Below are 21,779 nucleotides of genomic sequence, written 5' to 3' on the forward strand. Positions count from 1 at the left end.
TTGAACTTGCAAAACTTTTCATCCGTCATATATTCCGTTTACATGGAATGCCGAAGCATATACTCTCAGACCGAGGAGTACAATTCACAGCCAAGTTCTGGAGATCTCTCTTTAAGAAATCTGATATTTCTCTAGACCTGACTTCTGGCTACCTGTTATTGTTTGTAAGGTTTTGGGTGGTCCCTTGGACACAGTGGAAGCTGACCATGCCCACGGGGGAAGTCCCGTGAGGGGCCACAGGTCAGGCTCAGCTTTGGGACACACAACATAGAATTATATCCTTTATTAGACAGAGTTGATAAGCCACCAGAGGTGGCAGTAGTGAGTAGAGATGAAGCCCGACTGGCTAGGGTTCCTTAGGATACTGGAACAGTGATTCCCTCTATGGCTGTGCTGTAGTGGAGAAAACTGAGATAGTGAGTACAGTGGAGCATATACAGAGTTCTGGTATAGAGCCTCGTTAATAAAGTCACTCACACAACAGTTTCTCCCAGAAGGTGACAAAGAAGCTGGAATAGAGGCAGCAGTTTCTTCCAAGCAGAAGCGATAAGTTCAGGCAGCGAGTCAGGGAACATGGGCCCTCGAGGAGCGAGTACCGGTTCCTGATAGCAACCAGAAAGAAATGAGAGAGGCCCCCGTTAGGATAAAGTCGAAAAGTTGAAGAGGCAGAGTAGCTAGGTACGGAGAGCGAATTCCATCCATAAGGAGATCCCTTGTTAACTCGATAGCTAGCAAAAAGTATAGGCTTTTGTATCCAGGATACATGATGTCATCACAGGGGGACGCCCCGAGGTTCACACCAAAGAGAGAATAAGAAGCAGGGCCGCGAGGCGCACATGCCCTATGGTACCTGGACAACATAGCGGGATGCAGCGCCCAAGCCGGACCAGGGACGTCAGAGAGGACAGCAGGCAGATGCCGCGGCAGCCAGACGTCCATCAACCGCGGGAGGAGTCGCAAAAAAGGTAAGGTGGGCGGAGTGGAGATGTCGGGCAGTGACAGTCGTAACACTACCACCTGCAAGCAAACGGTCAGACCGAAAGGTTAAACCGCACATTGAAGCAGTTTCTCGGGCTTATGTCAACTCCAGACAGAACGATTGGGCCGAACTGCTCCCTTGGGCAGAATTTGCGTTGAATTCATACCCTTCAGCGTCCACAGGATTTTCACCCTTTCAACTTGTCTATGGTCATAAGAACATAAGAAATTGCCATGCTGGGTCAGACCAAGGGTCCATCAAGCCCAGCATACTGTTTCCAACAGAGGCCAAACCAGGCCACAAGAACCTGGCAAGTAACCAAACACCAAGAAAATCCCATGCTACTGATGCAATTAACAGTAGGGATGTGAATCGTTTTTTGACGATTTAAAATATCGTCCGATATATTTTAAATCGTCAAAAATCGTTAGAGCCGCGATACAATAACAATTCCCCCGATTTATCGTCAAAAAATCGTAAATCGGGGGAAGGGGGGAGGGCGGGAAAAACCGGCACACTAAAACAACCCTAAAACCCACCCCGACCCTTTAAAATAAATCCCCCACCCTCCCGAACCCCCCCAAAATGCCTTAAATTACCTGGGGTCCAGAGGAAGGGTCCCGGTGTGATCTTTTACTCTCGGACCTCCGGTGCTTGTAGAAATGGCGCCGGCACTACCTTTGGTTTTTCCGTACGGAAAAACGATTCGCGGCAGGAGATCGCTCCCGGACCCCCGCTGGACCCCCAGGGACTTTTGGCCAGCTTGGGGGGGCCTCCTGACCCCCACAAGACTTGCCAAAAGTCCAGTGGGGGTCCGGAACGACCTCCTGCAGTCGAATCGTGTTGTCTACGGCCGGCGTCATTTTGCGGGCCACTACCGGGTCTGCACTCAGAGGCATCTTCATCAGCGTGCAGGTATCTCTTGGTGTACCCCACTGTTGGCCACTACTGGATCTGCACTCAGAGGTATCTTCATTAGCTTGCAGGAATCTCCTGGTGTACCCAACACTGCGGGCCACTACCAGATCTTCTCATCGTCAATACAACCTTGACTACTTTATTGCTCAAGAACTGTGTTTGTTGCATTTCCCGCTCCTCGGGTTATGCATATTCTTTTTCCCTCAATAAAGTCTCTCTTACAGCTGAGTCCTACATCGCTGAGACCATGCCCACCGACTGTGAGGCCCACGGGGCTCCTCCCTGTGGGCTGTGACATCCTTCACCTCGGCCCGGGGTTCACAACTACATTCAAAACCATAACAGGATCATTTTCAGTAATCCGTGTTGTTGTAAATTGTGTGGGCACTTTTGAACCTATGGACTTGCAGATAATTTTCAAAGGGACCCAAAGAGGATAGTTGTCCTTTGAAAATTACAGACAAGATAACATTCTCTGCACTTCCTATTTCTGTGGACAACAGAAAATGGGTAAAATATTGTGTGTACACTTGAAAATATAAAATGCTGTTTATTCGTCCCCCATGGAGGTGTCTCTTTTTTAATCCAGTTCAAACTATAGGCCTTGAACAAGCCTGCACATTATTGTAGCTGCTCTGAGGAGAACATTTTTCAACCAGAGCAATCTAGCTAGGTAACTTCTTAGTTACCCAGATAAATCCCTTTGAAAATTGTCTTCCCCAAGAATAAACATAAGCTCCTCCCAGGTCTGCAGCTGTCTAGTATTACCATATGCCTCCTCCTGGTGCCATGACCTATGGATCAGTACAGGATAGCAGGATATACTAACACAATGTTCTCCCTGGAAAAGGTATTGTCGCTATGAGACCGAACAGTGGCAGTAAAAATAAACAGGCATCTGTGTACATCTGATGTCATGGAGAGATTTCAGAAGCAGCTTAGTGTAATTATCTGCCATCATTTGAAGTGTACTATAATCAAAACAGATCAAATATATCACACTGGGGCTTCACAACATGCTCAAGCAAACTATACACTCTGAAGGAAAGCTCAAAATGTTGAAAAAAATCCAATATGTTTCTCTGTCTGTCATGAGATCTAATCTATTAAAAACACCATCACTATTACTAGAAATTAATAATTGCAAACAGCATCCATGGCATTACCTCCTTGATGACCACCAGCCATTGCTTGTTTGAGTATTTGTTACAATGAAGAAGAATAATTATTTAATAATAAATGAACAGAAGAGACATTTTTCATAGCTCTCCTCTGAGGTAATTGCTCACGTTGGACCCTTTTTATATATTTTAGTGATGGGCAAATATGTTTTTCCTCACATACCGAAACCTGAGTAATGATGATCCTCCTTAATACAGTTATTCTCTTGTGACTAATTTCCTCATTTGCATATTTTGTTTATAAAATTGTGATAGCTATAAACCTCTTTTATTTATATTAATAATTGGAGTTCCTTGTCTCAGAAGACAGGGAAAAGTAGAAAATAAATTGTTAGTAGAGAGATGGAAACAAGAACCAAACAAGGAAGCTATACTTGAGTGCCTTCATTTAAAATTAAACCATAGGAACAACTGATAGAATATTAATTGAATACAACTAAATCACTAAGGAAAACATTCCTGAGGTACAATTTCCATTTTTTTATATATAGATTATCACCCCCCACTAGGAAGAAAGTCTTCAAAATAAGTCAGTCACTTAATATTACAATAAATTAACCCTGATTTTAGTGAATGACTAATTTGAGTTCTGCTGCTGGTCATTCACTAACTAATATTATTCACCTAGTTATCAAATTTAAAAACCATACATTTTAAAAGACACCTAATAAATAAAATTAAAAACTCTAATCATATTTAGCAGCCATTAACCTTTAAAACTCTATCAACTCGACAAATTAAGATGCAGACAGAAGTTCAGCAGCAAGATGGGGGCTTTCAGTCTTTTGCACAGAGTACCATATGTATGATGAGAAACTGTAGGCATCCACCTGTTGCAAAGAGTTTCTGAATCTCAGAGCATACGTATGATCTCTGGAGGCTAGACTGACCGACATAGAGGAGCTGAGGCATGCAGAGAGGTATATAGGAGACCTTCAGGGAAATAGTACAGCAGTGCCAACTCCAGTCTAGCAGCCCTTGTGCTGCTGATGAAATTGCACTGAGGTGGGGTTGACACTACCCGCAGGGCAAGCCCTACGGGTCCCCACCATTGGGTGGCGGAGCAGGCTAGGAGACGGAGGCTGTGTGGAGCTTCGCCAATACCAGCCCACATTCCCCTTAGGTTGAGTCCTCAGGTGCCGGAGCTGGCTGGACTTAGGCGGGCCTCCGTGTGACAACTCCAAGTTGATGTAGTCAAGGGTACGCCAGGAACCAGCAGGAGTAGTGGAGGGCCGAGGACGGTCCAGATGAGGCAGGGTTCCAGAGACCCAGATGCCAACAGGAACTGAGGAGAGCAGGGGGCATCCAGGTAAAAATAGGCCGAAGCCTGAGAGGCCAGGTCTGTAGGATAGAAGGAGAATTCAAGGCAAGCTAGAGTCAGGACAAGTGGCAGGAAGGCACAGTACCGGAAGCAGAGCTGAGGTCAGAGCCAGAAGATTATATTAAGCGTAGTCCAGACGAAGCAGGGGTCAATACCAGAGAATCAGTCCAAGTGTAGTCCAGATGAAGCAGGGGTCAATACCAGAGAATCAGTCTAAGGGTACAAGCAGCAGACGAAGGAACAAGTAGGAACAGGAACCAGGAACGAAGACAGGACCAGGAACCAGGAATGAGCAATGAGCACATGAGCAATCGTGGAGACATGTTGCCAAGGCAGGGAACAAGTGGTTGAGTCCTGGCTTTTATACAGAGGCCCAGTGATGTCAACATCCAGGGCCGCAGGCTACTTTCCTGCTGCAGCCCTTTTAAGACTGCGCAAGTCACGCATGCCCATACCTAAGCCAGGACCTGGAGGAAGCAGGGTGTCGTCGTCACTTCACAGCCTGCACAGGGAGACCCGCCGGGCACAAGGAGGAACCGCGCAGGAGTCAGAAGTGGCAGGGGTGACTGCAGGCGCTCGGGGACAGAGGCGGCTGCCCACCACCACAAGCGAAGGTGAACCGGAGCTGGCAGCTGGATTCCTGGGATGAGTAGGCCCGGGCATGAGCCTAGCATGACCGGGATGCATAACAGTGCCCCCTCCTTTACACCCCTCTTTTGGAGGTCTGGGCTTGCCCGATGGGCATGGTGGAACTGGAGGAGGAGTCCTTTGTCCAGGATGTTACATGCTGGTTCCCAGGATCTGGTCCGTAGCCTTACCACGAGAGAAGGTACTCCCAACATTGACCTCTTCTCCGGACATCAAGTACTTCTTGAACCTGATAGGTAGTATCGGTCTCGGTGGAAACTGGAGATGGTGCAGCAGTTCTACATGATGGCCAAGAGACACACATGGAAAGAATTGTGTATACCCAAAGTGGGTGGTAACCAAAGTTGGTAGGTGACTGGTCCAATACGCCATCTGTGTGGAGACACACATGGAAAGAATTGTGTATACCCAAAGTGGGTGGTAACCAAAGTTGGTAGGTGACTGGTCCAATACGCCGGTTCACAAGTAAAGGACCAATGTACCTAGGAACAAACCTTTGAGAAGGTAGTTTTAGCTGGATGTAATGGGTGCTCAACCAGACCTTTTGGCCTGGCTGAAATTCTGGAGCTGGGCAATGATGTACGTCAGCGGCTTTCTTGGCTTGAGTAGCTCTTGACGAAGACGTTTATTCGTTTGATTCCAGAGGACTTGCAGAGCATTGACAGTGGCCTGAACTGTTGGGGAAGGCACTGACAATGGAACTGGTAAAGGAAGCTGAGGTTGTTTGCCGTAGACTATGGAGAAGGGTGAAGCTCTGGTTGCTGCTGCCACATGGGAATTGTGTGAGAATGTTGCCCATGGTAAGAGCTCTGCCCAATTATCTTGTTGATCATTGGAGTAGGATCGCAGGAAGTTCTTCAGAGAGCGATTGGTACGCTCAGCCTGATGGTATACAGTCGTCAGGCTGATGTGTATACCAAATTTCCTGCAGAGGGAGCGCCAGTAGCAAGCGACGAACTGAGGTCCTCTGTCTGAGGCGATATCTGTGGACAAGCCATGGAGACAAAACACATGTTGGAAAATGTGTGAGCTATGGGTCCAAGGGCAAGGCAAGCAGAGGCACAAAATGGGCCATCTTGGAGAAGCGGTCTATGATGACCAGATTACAGTGTTTCCCTTAGATGGCAGTAAGTCTACGACAAAAACCATAGAAAGATGAGTCCACGGCTCTTCAGAGGCAGGCAACGACTAGAGAAGGTCCCAAGGTCAGCCAACTGGAGGCTTCTGCTGGGCACAGGTGACACATGAATCCATATAGGCACGGGTGTCTGAAGCCATGGTGGGCCACCAGTAAAAATGTTGTAGTAGCCCTAAGGTCCGGGCATGTCCAGGGTGACCAGCAAGTTTGGAGTCATGCACCCAGCGTAGGACTGTCTCTCAGAGCTAACGAGGCACAATGGTTTTCCTGGCTGGGACTGTGATGGTGGCAGAAAGACAGATGCAAGCAGGATCAATTATATGGCTGGGTTCTTCTTGAATGCCATCAGAGTCAAAAGAAAGAGACAGGGTGAACACTCTGAGATTCTTCTACGCCGGATGGTATCGAGCCCGAAATCAAATTGAGAGAAGAATAAAGCCCAGCAGGCCTGGGAGCATTGAGACGCTGGGCATACCGAAGGTGTTCGAGATTCTTGTGGTCGGTATAAACAGTAAATTTCTGCTGAGCGCCCTCCAACCAGGGATGCCATTCCTCGAGGGCAAGCTTAATGGCCAATAATTCCCAGGCCCCAATACTGTAGTTCTGTTCTGTACTGGAGAACTTATGGGAAAAGAAGAAACAAGGAAGGAGAGTCCCTCAAGTAGAGTGCTGACTTACTGTCCCAGCTCCAATAGCCAAGGCATCTACCTCAACGATGAAGGGGAAACTTGGATTCGGGTGGCGCAGAGAAGGTCTACAAAAGAAGACATTCTTAAGGTTTTGGAAAGCAGCCAAGGCTTCAGGGGACCAATTTCTTGTATTGCTGCTCTTCCTAGTCATGGCCGTGAGGGGTGCGGCCAACACACAATTTGGTATGAAATGACGGTAGTAGTTGGTGAATCCGAGAAATTTTTGGAGTGCCTGTAGGCCCACTGGTTGAGGCCAGTCGTGGATACCATTTAATTTACTAAGGTCCATGGTAAATCCTCGTTGGGAGATGATGTAACCTAAGAAAGGTAAGTCTCCTTGTAGGACACTAGCTGATTAATTAGTAAATTCACCTATAAATTTAAAGTACTCTAATTCCAACTCCCTTAGTATCCTAAACTTAACTAGGAATTCAATAAAACTAAGATGAAGGCAGCAGTCCAGCAGCAAGGGGGGGGGGGGGGGATTTCCAGTCTTTTGAATTGAGTGTTACATGTATGATTTTTTACCTGCCGGTGAGAGATTGCATGTGTGCATTCGGTGCAAAGAGCTCCTGGCTCTCAGGGAACGAGTCCAATCTCTGGAAGCTAGAGTAGCAGACTTGGAGGAGCTGAGGCAGACAGAGAGGTACCTTGTTGAGACCTTCAGGGACATAGTAGCCAAATCCCAAATCCAGTCTGGCAGGCTCAGTGCTGCCTTGGATCAGAAAGGTCTCCCAGTAGGAAACATCAACCTGGTGTAGCAGGAAGTGATCCTGTAGCAAGGACTTGCTCTCCAGGTGATGTTCTGTCCTCTCGCACTGAGGACAAGTCTCCCAGGGCTACTGCCCAGGAGGGAAGGGTTAGGCCGGCCATCATAGTTGGTGATTTAATTATTAGAAATGAAGATAACAGGATGGCTGGTGGATGTGAGGACCGTCTGGTAACTTGCCTGCCTGGTGCAAAGGTGGCAGACCTCACGCTGTTGGTACTGTCGGTCTTTGATGGCTTTGCCCCGCCTACCTCTCACTACTTGCGGCTCCTCCCGCTCACCTCAGACTACTGCTGCCGTGGCATCTGTTTGCCGTCCTCTCCGGCGTCTCGGATTGGCTTTGGTGCTGCCTCATGCCATGCTCCTCCAAGGTACCTTAGGGCGCGTGTGCGCCGGCGCCCTCATCTTTACTTCCATGTTGGCGCGAACCTCAGGGGTGTCCCCCTGATATGAAGTCACACTGCCCGGATATTTAAGCCTACAGTATTTGCTAGCTCATCAAGTTAGCAACGGTAACTCTACGTATGGGATTCGCTCTCCGTACCGAACCTGCTCTGCCACTCCAGTGCTATCTGGAACTCTTACACCCTTCGGGGTTACTAACTGGATACACACTCCTCGGGGACCTCTTCTGCTTCTTTCAGGTGCTACCAGGAAATGATATGATAGAGGTCTTTAAGAACATAAGAACATAAGAAAATGCCATACTGGGTCAGACCAAGGGTCCATCAAGCCCAGCATCCTGTTTCCAACAGTGGCCAATCCAGGCCATAAGAACCTGGCAAGTACCCAAAAACTAAGTCTATTCCATGTAACCATTGTTAATGGCAGTGGCTATTCTCTAAGTGAACTTAATAGCAGGTAATGGACTTCTCCTCCAAGAACTTATCCAATCCTTTTTTAAACACAGCTATACTAACTGCACAAACCAAATTCTCTGGCAACAAATTCCAGAGTTTAATTGTGCATTGAGTAAAAAAGAACTTTCTCCGATTAGTTTTAAATGTGCCCCATGCTAACTTCATGGAGTGTCCCCTAGTCCTTCTACTATCCGAAAGAGTAAATAACCGATTCACATCTACCCGTTCTAGACCTCTCATGATTTTAAACACCTCTATCATATCCCCCCTCAGTCGTCTCTTCTCCAAGCTGAAAAGTCCTAACCTCTTTAGTCTTTCCTCATAGGGGAGTTGTTCCATTCCCCTTATCATTTTGGTAGCCCTTCTCTGTACCTTCTCCATCGCAATTATATCTTTTTTGAGATGCGGCGACCAGAATTGTACACAGTATTCAAGGTGCGGTCTCACCATGGAGCGATACAGAGGCATTATGACATTTTCCGTTTTATTCATCATTCCTTTTCTAATAATTCCCAACATTCTGTTTGCTTTTTTGACTGCTGCAGCACACTGAACCGACGATTTCAATGTGTTATCCACTATGACACCTAGATCTCTTTCTTGGGTTGTAGCACCTAATATGGAACCCAACATCGTGTAATTATAGCATGGGTTATTTTTCCCTATATGCATCACCTTGCACTTATCCACATTAAATTTCATCTGCCATTTGGATGCCCAATTTTCCAGTCTCACAAGGTCTTCCTGCAATTTATCACAATCTGCTTGTGATTTAACTACTCTGCACAATTTTGTGTCATCTGCAAATTTGATTATCTCACTCGTCGTATTTCTTTCCAGATCATTTATAAATATATTGAACAGTAAGGGTCCCAATACAGATCCCTGAGGCACTCCACTGTCCACTCCCTTCCACTGAGAAAATTGCCCATTTAATCCTACTCTCTGTTTCCTGTCTTTTAGCCAGTTTGCAATCCACGAAAGGACATCACCACCTATCCCATGACTTTTTACTTTTCCTAGAAGCCTCTCATGAGGAACTTTGTCAAACGCCTTCTGAAAATCCAAGTATACTATATCTACCGGTTCACCTTTATCCACATGTTTATTAACTCCTTCAAAAAAGTGAAGCAGATTTGTGAGGCAAGACTTGCCCTGGGTAAAGCCATGCTGACTTTGTTCCATTAAACCATGTCTTTCTATATGTTCTGTGATTTTGATGTTTAGAACACTTTCCACTATTTTTCCTGGCACTGAAGTCAGGCTAACCGGTCTGTAGTTTCCCGGATCGCCCCTGGAGCCCTTTTTAAATATTGGGGTTACATTTGCTATCCTCCAGTCTTCAGGTACAATGGATGATTTTAATGATAAGTTACAAATTTTTACTAATAGGTCTGAAATTTCATTTTTTAGTTCCTTCAGAACTCTGGGGTATATACCATCCGGTCCAGGTGATTTACTACTCTTCAGTTTGTCAATCAGGCCTACCACATCTTCTAGGTTCACCGTGATTTGATTCAGTCCATCTGAATCATTACCCATGAAAACCTTCTCCATTACTGGTACCTCCCCAACATCCTCTTCAGTAAACACCGAAGCAAAGAAATCATTTAATCTTTCCAGCGATGGCCTTATCTTCTCTAAGTGCCCCTTTAACCCCTCGATCATCTAACGGTCCAACTGACTCCCTCACAGGCTTTCTGCTTCGGATATATTTAAAAAAGTTTTTACTGTGAGTTTTTGCCTCTACAGCCAACTTCTTTTCAAATTCTCTCTTAGCCTGTCTTATCAATGTCTTACATTTAACTTGCCAATGTTTATGCTTTATCCTATTTTCTTCTGTTGGATCCTTCTTCCAATTTTTGAATGAAGATCTTTTGGCTAAAATAGCTTCTTTCACCTCCCCTTTTAACCATGCCGGTAATCGTTTTGCCTTCTTTCCACCTTTCTTAATGTGTGGAATACATCTGGACTGTGCTTCTAGAATGGTATTTTTTAACAATGACCACGCCTCTTGGACATTTTTTACTTTTGTAGCTGCTCCTTTCAGTTTTTTTCTAACAATTTTTCTCATTTTATCAAAGTTTCCCTTTTGAAAGTTTAGCACGAGAGCCTTGGATTTGCACACTGTTCCTTTTCCAGTCATTAAATCAAATTTGATCATATTATGATCACTATTGCCAAGTGGCCCCACCACCGTTACCTCTCTCACCAAGTCCTGTGCTCCACTGAGAATTAGATCTAAAATTGCTCCCTCTCTCGTCGGTTCCTGAACCAATTGCTCCATAAAGCTATCATTTATTCCATCCAGGAACGTTATCTCTCTAGCGTGACCCGATGATACATTTACCCAGTCTATATTGGGGTAATTGAAGTCTCCCATTATTACTGCACTACCAATTTGGTTAGCTTCCCTAATTTCTCTTAGCATTTCACTGTCCATCTCACCATCTTGACCAGGTGGACGGTAGTATACCCCTATCACTGTAGTCTTCCCTGATACACAAGGGATTTCTACCCATAAAGATTCAATTTTGTATTTAGTCTCATGCAGGATGTTTATCCTGTTGGACTCTATGCCATCCCGGACATAAAGCGCCACACCTCCTCCCGACTGCTCCTCTCTGTCATTGCGATATAATTTGTACCCCGGTATAGCACTGTCCCATTGGTTATCCTCTTTCCACCATGTCTCTGAGATGCCAATTAAGTCTATGTCATCATTTACTGCTATACATTCTAATTCTCCCATCTTACTTCTTAGACTTCTGGCATTAGCATACAAACATTTCAAAGTTTGTTTTTTGATTGTATTTTTATTCTGCTTTTTAATTGATAGGGATAAGTTAGAATTTTTTAGCTCAGGTGAGTTTTTAGTTACAGGCACTTGGACTACTTTTCTAATTATTGGAACCTCACTGTCGGGATGCCCTAATTCTAATGCATCATGAGATCATGAGAGGTCTTGAACGAGTAGATGTGACTCGGTTATTTACACTTTCGAATAATAGAAGGACTAGGGGGCATTCCATGAAGTTAGCAAGTAGCACATTTAAGACTAATCGGAGAAAATTCTTTTTCACTCAACGTACTATAAAGCTCTGGAATTTGTTGCCAGAGGATGTGGTTAGTGCAATTAGTGTAACTGGGTTCAAAAAAGGTTTGGATAAGTTCTTGGAGAAGTCCATTAATGGTTATTAATCAATTATACTTAGGGAATAGCCACTGCTATTAATTGCATCAGTAGCATGGGTTCTTCTTAGTGTTTGGGTAATTGCCAGGTTCTTGTGGCCTGGTTTTAGCCTCTGTTGGAAACAGGATGCTGGGCTTGATGGACCCTTGGTCTGACCCAGCATGGCAATTTCTTATGTTCTTATGAAACAGGTACTCGCTCCTCGAGGGCCCATGTTCCCTGAGTCGCTGCCTGCATCTTCAAACCCTTCTACTTGGAAGACTTCACTAACAGTTTCCATCTGTGAGTACAACTACCATCTATTCCACAGTACTGCTTCACTGGAACCAGGTACTCGCTCCTCGAGGGCCTGCCCTCTGTTCCCGTGCCAGACCTCTCGTCTAGTGGAATCTCTGTTACTGCTACGTGAGTACATTACAACTGAGTCTCTCTGCTCTCCCTGTCTCGGAGCTTCTCCTAATTCTACCTGGAACTCTGAATGCTTCTTATCGTGTACTCATAACTCTCAGTCTCTTTCCACTACAGCACAGCCTAGCAGAGGATTCGCTGTTCCAGCATTCTGTGGGAGACCTGCCCAGCAGGGCTCAACATCTACTACTCACTACTGCCCCCTCTGGTGGTTCCAAGACTGTTTTAATAAAAGATTCAAAACTGTGTTTGTGTGTCCAGAGTCTAGCCTGACACTGAGTTCCTCACGGGACTGCCCCCGTGGGCGTGGTCAGCTGCCACAGGATCCAAGTATCCACCCAAACATCAATAACCATAACAGATTGCTAACTCCATGGATCCGGCCCAGCTCAATGCCTTGCAGGCCATTCTAGGCCTGGCCCTGCACATTACTGAACATCAAGACATATTGGAAAAACTCACTACTGCATTTCATCAGCTGCAAGCACAGAGGAATCAAGGCTCTACTTCCAGTAATGAAGATCAGTTACCTGAAGTAACTGTAAAGACTACTGTGCCTCTTGCTGCTCCAATACGTTTCTCTGGGGAGATTCAGAGATCTAGAGGCTTCTTAATCCAGTGTTCTATGCATTTTGCATTACAACCTTCTCCCTTCCCTACAGCCTACGCCAAGACTACTTACATTCTATCTTATCTTGATGGAAGGGCCTTGTCTTGGGCTTCCTCACTGTGGGAATGCAAAGATCCTATACTCCAGGATATTGACGGATTTATGGACTTGTTCAAATCCGTTTTTGATGATCCTGCCCGACACACTGTTGCCGGTTCTGTTTTGGTGGACCTGAAGCAAGGCAACCGACCACTGGCTGATTTCACTATAGAGTTCAAGACTCTTGCAACTTTGGGACCCTAGATGCCTGAAAACTCTCTTCTTCAGAGGGACCCTAGATGCCTGAAAACTCTCTTCTTCAGAGGTTTGGATTCCCACTTGAAGAACGAGCTGGCTGCTCATGAGACACCTGACTCGCTGGATGAGATAGTGGCCTTAGCTACTAGAATTGATCACCAGCTTCGTGTTAAGATGCAAGAACTCAAGCCTGGTAAAGGACCTGTTCAGAAAGAAGTTAGTGCTAAGCCTGCACTCAGGATGGTTCCTGTAACACCTGTTGCCAGTGATGAAGAACCAATGCAACTTGGTCACAGTCACCTGACATCCAAAGAGAGAAGACTTCGGAAGAAGAATGGTTTGTGCATGTACTGTGGACAAGCTGGTCACGCAGTCCAAACATGCCCCATATGTCCGGGAAACGGACGGGCCTGTCCTACGGGAGGACTTTTCTTAGGCCTTACTATGCTCTCTCCTCCACTCTCTGCTCCGCGCTCTCTTCCTGTCTCTCTGATCTGCGGACCTTTGGAATTCCAGACCCTTGCCCTGGTGGACTCAGGGGCAGGAGGTAATTTTATTCTACGATGATTAGTGGAACATATGAGGATTCCCCTCACCACTTTGAAGACTCCACTACTCTTATCGTCTATACATGGAGAGCCATTACCGGATGATGTTACCTGTTGTACCGGAATGGTATTCCTCCGCACCGGAGCCCTCCAACAGAGTCAATTTCCTTCTTTGTGTTAGATAAGGCCATGCACCCTCTCATCCTGGGGTTACCCTGGTTGCAGCTGCACATTCCACAATTCAACTGGGCTACATTAGAACTTTCCCATTGGGGCCCAGAATGTCATGGCAAATGCTTAAAGGAGGTATCTCCTATTCTCTGCATGCCTACAACTCCAGTGATGCCAGGACTGCCGCCTCAGTATGCATCATTTCATGATGTTTTCTCCAAAGAAGCTGCTGACATCCTTCCGCCACATAGATCTTATGACTGCACGATACGACTGAAACCCAATGCTGAACCTCCTAAGGGACATGTCTACCCGCTGTCAGTGGTAGAGAGCAAGGCCATGTCAGAGTACATTGAGGAAAACCTGCAGAAAGGTTTCATTAGACCATCTAGGTCTCCTGCGGGTGCAGGCTTCTTCTTTGTGGGGAAGAAGGACAGCATTCTGCGTCCTTGTATCGACTATCGAGGTCTGAACAAGATCACGATTAAAGACCGATACCCCTTACCTCTGATCTCAAAGCTGTTTGATCGACTTCAAGGAGCCAAGATATTCTCAAAATTTGACTTAAAGTGAGCCTATAACTTGGTTCGCATCCGCAACGAGTGGAAAACAGCTTTCAACACTCGAGATGGCCATTTCGAATATATGGTAATGCTCTTCGGCCTGTGCAACGCTCCCGCTGTGTTTCAGAACATGATGAACGACATTCTGCGGGACCTTCTGTACAAAAGTGTCGTTGTTTACCTAGATGACATCTTGATATTCTTACAGCATATGTCTACTCATCTAACAGATGTCAAACAAGTATTACTGAGACTTCAAGAACATCGCCTCTACGCCAAATTGTTAGTGCGAATTCCACAAGGAGTCTGTGCCTTTTCTTTGCTGTATCATCTCAAAACAAGGCTTCCGGATGGCTCCCCAAAAATTAGAGAGTATCAAGAACTGGTCTCAACCTACCAGTCTGAAGGCCCTGAGATGATTTTGGGGTTCACAAATTACTATAGAAGCTTAATAAAGAACTACTCTTCTTTGACAGTGCCCTTAACTGCAATGACACGGAAAGGGGCCAATGCTTCTAAATGGTCTGCAGAGGCCATTCCCGCGTTCAAGAAATTAAAGACTGCCATTTCTACTGAGCTATATCTGCGTCACCCAGGCCCCAATAGACCCTTCATTGTGGAGGTTGACGCTTCAGATGTTGGAGTAGGGACCGTGTTAAGCCAAACTAGAGATTCTAAAGCCTTACATCCCTGCTCCTTTTTCTCGCGACACTTTTCTCCTGCAGAGAAGAACTATGGGATCGGAGATAAAGAGCTTCTGGCTATTAAACTGGCATTCGAGGAATGGCAGCCTTGGCTCGAAGCGCCCAACATCAAATTACCGTATTTTTGGACCACAAGAGTCTAGAGTATCTCCGTCATGTGTATTGTCTTAACTACAGACAAGCCAGATGGTCCTTGTGTTTTAATCATAGAAACATAAAAATGATGGCAGAAGAAGACCAAACGGCCCATCTAGTCTGCCCAGCAAGCTTCGCACTTTTATTTTTTTTTCTCATACTTATCTGTTACTCTTGGCTCTTAGTAACCCTTTGGTTCTATTTCCCTTCCACCCCCACCAGAGCAGTGTTGGAGCTGCATCTAAGTATAATATCTAGCTTAATTAGTTAGGGGTAGTAACCACCGCAATAAGCAAGCTACACCCATGCCCATTTGTCTATCCAGACTATGCGACTCAGTCCCTGTTGGTTGTTGTCTGTATATAGATCCACTTTTCTTCATTCCCCCTGCCGTTGAAGCAGAGAGCTATGCTGGATTTGCACGAAGTAACAGACTTTCTCCCCTGCCGTTGAAGCAGAGACCTTTGCTGGATATGCACGTAGTATCAGACTTTCTCCCCTGCCGTAGAAGCAGAGAGCTTTGCTGGATATGCACATAGTATCAGACTTTCTCCCCTGCCGTAGAAGCAGAGAGCTATGCTGGATATGCACGCAGTATCAGACTTCCTCCCCTGCCGTAGAAGCAGAGAGCTATGCTGGTTATGCATTGAAAGTGAAGTATCAAGCTTATTTGGTTTGGGGTAGTAACCACCGTAACAAGCAAGCTACTCCCCGCTTTTTGTGAATGCAAATCTTTTTCCACATTTCCTCTTGCCATTGAAGCTTGGAGCAATGTTGGAGTCGCATTAATCATGTGTATGTTTATTGAATAAGGGTATTATCTCCAGGTAGTAGCCGTCATTCCCGCGAGCCACCCACTTTTCATTCATGTCCTCTAGACTTTATGGATCCACAGTGTTTATCCCATGCCCCTTTGAAGTCCCTCACAGTTCTGGTCTTCACCACTTCCTCTGGAAGGGCATTCCAGGCATCCACCACCCTCTCCGTGAAGAAATACTTCCTGACATTAGTTCTGAGTCTTCCTCCCTGGAGCTTCAAATCGTGACCCCTGGTTCTGCTGATTTTTTTCTGACGGAAAAGGTTTGTCGTTGTCTTTGGATCGTTGAAACCTTTCAAGTATCTGAAAATCTGTATCATATCACCTCTGCTCCTCCTTTCCTCCAGGGTGTACATATTTAGATTCATCAATCTCTCCTCATAAGTCATTCGATGAAGACACTCCACCTTTTTGGTCGCCCTTCTCTGGACTGCCTCCATCCTATCTCTGTCCCTTCGGAGATACGGTCTCCAGAACTGAACACAGTATTCCAGTTGAGGCCTCACCAAGGACCTGTACAAGGGGATAATCACTTCCCTTTTCTTACTTGATATTCCTCTCTCTATGAAGCCCAGCATTCTTCTGGCTTTTTGTAGTTCATCTACCTCTTTCTGGAGGAATGAATACTATCTGGGTGATGGTTGACCGTTTCAGCAAGATGGCTCATTTCGTGGCACTGCCTGGCTTACCCTCAGCCTTGGAGCTTGCGAAGCTCTTCATCGCACACATATTTCACCTTCATGGCCTACCAAAGCACATAGTCTTGGATAGAGGATCTCAATTCATGGCAAAATTCTGGAAGGCTTTGTGCAAGCTATTTGACATCTCTCTGGATTATACATCTGCCTATCATCCACAATCTAATGGCCAAACTGAAAGGATGAATAGGACCCTAAAACAGTTCATTCGGGCCTATGTGAGTTGCCGTCAGAATAACTGGGCCGAGCTGTTACCATGGGCTGAATTCACCATTAATTCACATCCAGCATCATCCACTGGATAAACACCATTTGAAGTGGTATATGGACCGCCACTTCCACTGAAGCTCTCAGTGTCATCCTCAACAGCTCAATCCACTGCTGATGATATCCATCAATTATGGACTCAGACTAAAGCTGTCCTACGATGCTCATCATTATAAAGCGCCTGTGTTTCAACCTGGTGACAAAGTCTGGCTATCAACTAAGCATCTGAGATTAAAGTTATCCTCCACTCGATTCGCTCCTCACTACACTGGACAGTTTCCAATCCTCCAACGTCTTGGCAACATTACATACAGTCTGAAGCTACTGCCTGGATTGAAAATCCACAACGCATTCCATGTTTCACTTCTGAAACCATTCATTCTCAGTGAGTTCTCATCCAAATCTCCTGAACCAAATTCTATCAACACAGAAGATGACTTTGAATATAAGGTTAAAGCTATTCTTGATGTAAGAAGACGTGGCAAAACTTGGGAATACCTTCTGTCTTGGTAAGGTTACGGCCCCAAAGAAAATTCTTGGGAGCCGATGGCTAATATCCTGGATAAAGAGATGCTTCTTCAGTTTCATCAGATGCATCCTCAAAAACCAAGACCTGGTACAAGAGTTGGAGTCCGCCCATTGAAGGGGGGGGTACTGTTGTGATCATCGGTCTTCGGCTTTGCCCCGCCTAACTCTCACTACTTGCGGCTCCTCCCGCTCACCTCGGACTACTGGCTGCCGAGGCGTCTGTTTGCTGTCCTCTCTGGCGTCCCGGACCGATTTTGGTGCTGCCTTCCTCCATGCTCCTCCAAGGTACCTTAGGGTGCGCGCGCACACGCCGCCCTCATCTTTATTTCCACGTTGGCACAAACCTCAGGGGCGTCCCCCTGATATGTCATCACGCTGCCCGGATATTTAAGCCTACAGTATTTGCTAGCTCATCGAGTTAGCAACGGTAACTCTACGGATGGGATTCGCTCTCCGTACCGAAGCTGCTCTGCCACTCCAGCGCTATCTGGAACTCTTACACCCTTCAGGGTTACTAATGGGGTAACCGCTCCTCAGGGGCCTCGTCTGCTTCTTTCAGGTTCTACCAGGAAACCGGTATTCACTCCTCGAGGGCCCATGTTCCCTGAGTCGCTGCCTGCATCTTCAAACCCTTCTACTTGGAAGACTTCACTAACAGTTTCCATCTGTGAGTACAACTACCATCTATTCCACAGTACTGCTTCACTGGAACCAGGTACTCGCTCCTCGAGGGCCTGCCCTCTGTTCCGGTGCCAGACCTCTCGTCTAGTGGAATCTCTGTTACTGCTATGTGAGTACATTACAACTATGTCTCTCTGCTCTCCCTGTCTCAGAGCTTCTCCTAATTCTACCTGGGATTCTGAATGCTTCTTATCGTGTACTCATAACTCTCAGTCTCTTTCCACTACAGCGCAGCCTAGCAGAGGATTGCTGTTCCAGCATTCTGTGGGAGACCTGCCCAGCAGGGCTCAACATCTACTACTCACTACTGCCGCCTCTGGTGGTTCCAAGACTGTTTAATAAAAGATTCAAATCTGTGTTTGTGTGTCTAGAGTCTAGCCTGACACGGTGGTCCCTCACGGGGCTGCCCCCCGTGGGCGTGGTCAGCTGCCACAGTGTCCAAGGATCCACCCAAACATTAAAACCATAACACACGCATCACCTAGATAGGATTATAGATAGTGCTGCGAAGGAGCCGGCTGTTGTGGTACATGTGGGCACCAATGACATAGGAAAATGGGGGAGAGAGGTTCTGGGAGCTAAATATAGGATTTTAGGTAGAAAACTGAAATCCAGAACCTCCAGGGTTGCATTCTCTGAAATGCTTCCTGTTCCACGTGCAGGTTCCCAAAGGCAAGCAGAGCTCCAGAGTTTCAATGCATGGATCAGACGATGGTTCAGGGAAGAGAGATTCAGTTTTGTAAGGAACTGGGGAAACCTTTGGGGAAAGGGAAGACTTTTCCGAAATTTATTTCGGTTTTTTTTTTTTTTTTAAATGACGGGATCCACCTTAACCAGAGTGGAACCAAGCTGCTGGCACTAACTTTCAAAAAGGAGATAGAGCAGCTTTTAAACTAGAACAAGAGGGAAAGCCAACAGTCACTCAGCAGTGCATGGTTTGGAGGAATGAATCCCTGAAGGATAATAATGAAACAGGATAATTAGGGCATCCCAACAGAGAGGTTCCAATAAAAGCAAACATAGTTCATGTGCCTATAAGTAAAAATTCACCAAAGCTAATGATTTCCTAATTATCCCTAACAACTAAAAAGCAGGTTGTTAATACAAACAAAAAGCACACTTTGAAATGACTGTATGCCAATACCAGAAGTCTAAGAAGTAAGATGAGAGAGTTAGAGTATATAGCAGTAAATGATGATATTGACATAATTGGCATCACAGAGATTTGGTGGAAGGAGGATAACCAATGGGACAGTGCTATATCAGGGTACAAATTATATCGCAATGAAAAGGGAGGATCAACTTGGTGGGGGTGTGGCACTTTATGTCCGGGCGGGTTTAGAGTCCAACAGGATAAAGATCATACAAGAGACTAAATGCTCAGTAGAATCTATATGGGTAGAAATCCCATGTGTGTTGGGTAAGAGTATAGAGATAGGAGTATACTACCATCCACCTGGACAAAATGGTCAGACAGATGATGAAATGCTAAGAGAAATCAGGGAAGCTAACCAATTTGGCAGTGCAATAATAATGGGAGATTTCAATTACCCCAATATTGACTGGGCAAATGTAACATCAGGACTTGCTAGAGACATAAAGTTCCTGGATGTAATAAATGACTGCTTCATGGAGCAATTAGTTCAAGAACCAACAAGAGAGGGAGCTATTGTAGATTTAATTCTTAGTGGAACACAGGATTTGGTGAGAGAGGTAATGGTGGTGGGGCCACTTGGCATTAGTGATCATAACATGATCAAATTTAAACTAATAACTGGAAGGGGGACAATAAGTAAATCTACAGCTCTAACACTAAACTTTCAAAAGGGAAACTTTTTCCATTCTTCCCCATATTATCACTTTTATAAAGTAGGATGATATCTGCTTTTTTCCAGTTCCACAGAATCACTCCTGTCTTCAAACATGTATTGTACAGGTCCTTCTGTGGACCCATCATCACCTTTCTGAGCTTCCTTAGTATCTTACAGATAGATTTTAAAAGCCCTGCATGTGTCAAAATCGAGAGATACGTGAATATCTCAGGCTGGTGTGCGCTGCACAGATTTTAAGAAGCGCCCACGTACGCATGTGCTCCTACAATGTGACAGGGGCCGACCGATGGCACCAGTAACCCCTGTGACATAGTAAGGTCAAAGGCTATTGGCGCCATTTTGAATACCGGCAGCCGACGGCGTGTGTGCAGTAGATGGCTCCCAGACCCCCGCTGGACCACCAGGGAGTTTTGGCAAGTCTTGGGCTGGGGGGGTCAGGAGGGTTGGGGGGTTGTAGTTAATTAAATTTTAGCCAGGAAATGAATAAGAATGGAACGCATGAACGGATTGGGCCCCCCTTTGCCAAATGCAATGTATCTGCCCCCCCCCCCCCCACGAATACGAACACCGAATATAACGTATGCGGTCCCTCTACACATCCCTACTATCTGGTTGACTTTCAAAGGCTGGCACATGCCAAATGGGGAGATTCGCACGTGACTCAGACCTGCGTGCACCACGCAGATTTTAAAAGGCCTGCAGCCATGTGCATATCTCCTGGTACGCACATAAAAAAAAGGTTTTCTGAAAAAGGGGTGGCACGTGGGTGTGGTCTGGGCAGGGCATGGTCGTGGGTGGGACATGGGCAAGCTGGGACTGCACCATGAAGTCAGCGTGTAAGTACTACATGCACAAGCGCATGTCAGGGTCCCCTACCACGTAACTATACTTCTGCTATGGACGACGTATAAGTCGTGTAACAAAAAAAAAGCGATGCTAGTCAGCGGGGTTTTAAGGCTCTACGCTGATAGGGTAAAAGGGAGGTAAGCTTGCTAGGAGGTTTAGGACGTCCTCTCCTTTACTGGGAGGAACTGGGAGCGAACTGGGGAAAAGACCTATTGAGTTGCCACGCATACCTAATAAAATACCCCCCCACTTACGTGCTCAAGATGGCTTTCATGCACACATGCGCACGTCAATATAAAATTGTGCATGCGCGGATAGCCGATTTTATAACATGACCGCATATATACGCATACATGCATGTATGTTATAAAATCAGCGCGTGGGTCTTAAATTTTACTTCTCTGCGCTGAGAGGGCAGAGAGTTTTCAAAGAGCCCATTTCTGCACCCAAAACACTGTTTTGTTCTGTGGAAATGCTTCTGAAAATGGCCCTCTATGGTGTCAACTCTATTCTGGATGCTAGTGTTATTTTCACACAGGTTAAGCTTTCTTTCTAGTCTCTCTACAGTGTCAATTATAAACAGCCTGAAGCCAGCTCACAGTAGCACTCAGCTAATCACCCTCCTCTGCTCTACAGCACTCTCATGTTTTTCTGGCCATCTAGTTAAAGAAATCAGTTAGTTTTTTTGACATGACCTTGCCTATGGTGAATCTATGCTGCTTCAGATTATGTAATCCAGTGAATCATGATATCCACAATTATTTTCTTTAGTAGTGACTCCATTAATTTCTGTACTGTTGAGGTATTTGCCTGTCTCTTTTCTGTTCCCACTTTTCTGGAGAGGGATTTTATCTTTTCTTTTGTCCTCTGGAACCACCCTTGTTTTCATTAAGTGATAGAACAGAGTTGTCAGTGGTGCTTCAAGCATCTCTTTATACTCCCTTCAATTTTCTAGGAATGGATATTTATATCTTCTGA

The sequence above is a fragment of the Rhinatrema bivittatum genome, chromosome 3 (genome assembly GCF_901001135.1).
Source record: "Rhinatrema bivittatum chromosome 3, aRhiBiv1.1, whole genome shotgun sequence".
In the NCBI taxonomy this organism is placed as follows: Eukaryota; Metazoa; Chordata; class Amphibia; order Gymnophiona; family Rhinatrematidae; genus Rhinatrema; species Rhinatrema bivittatum.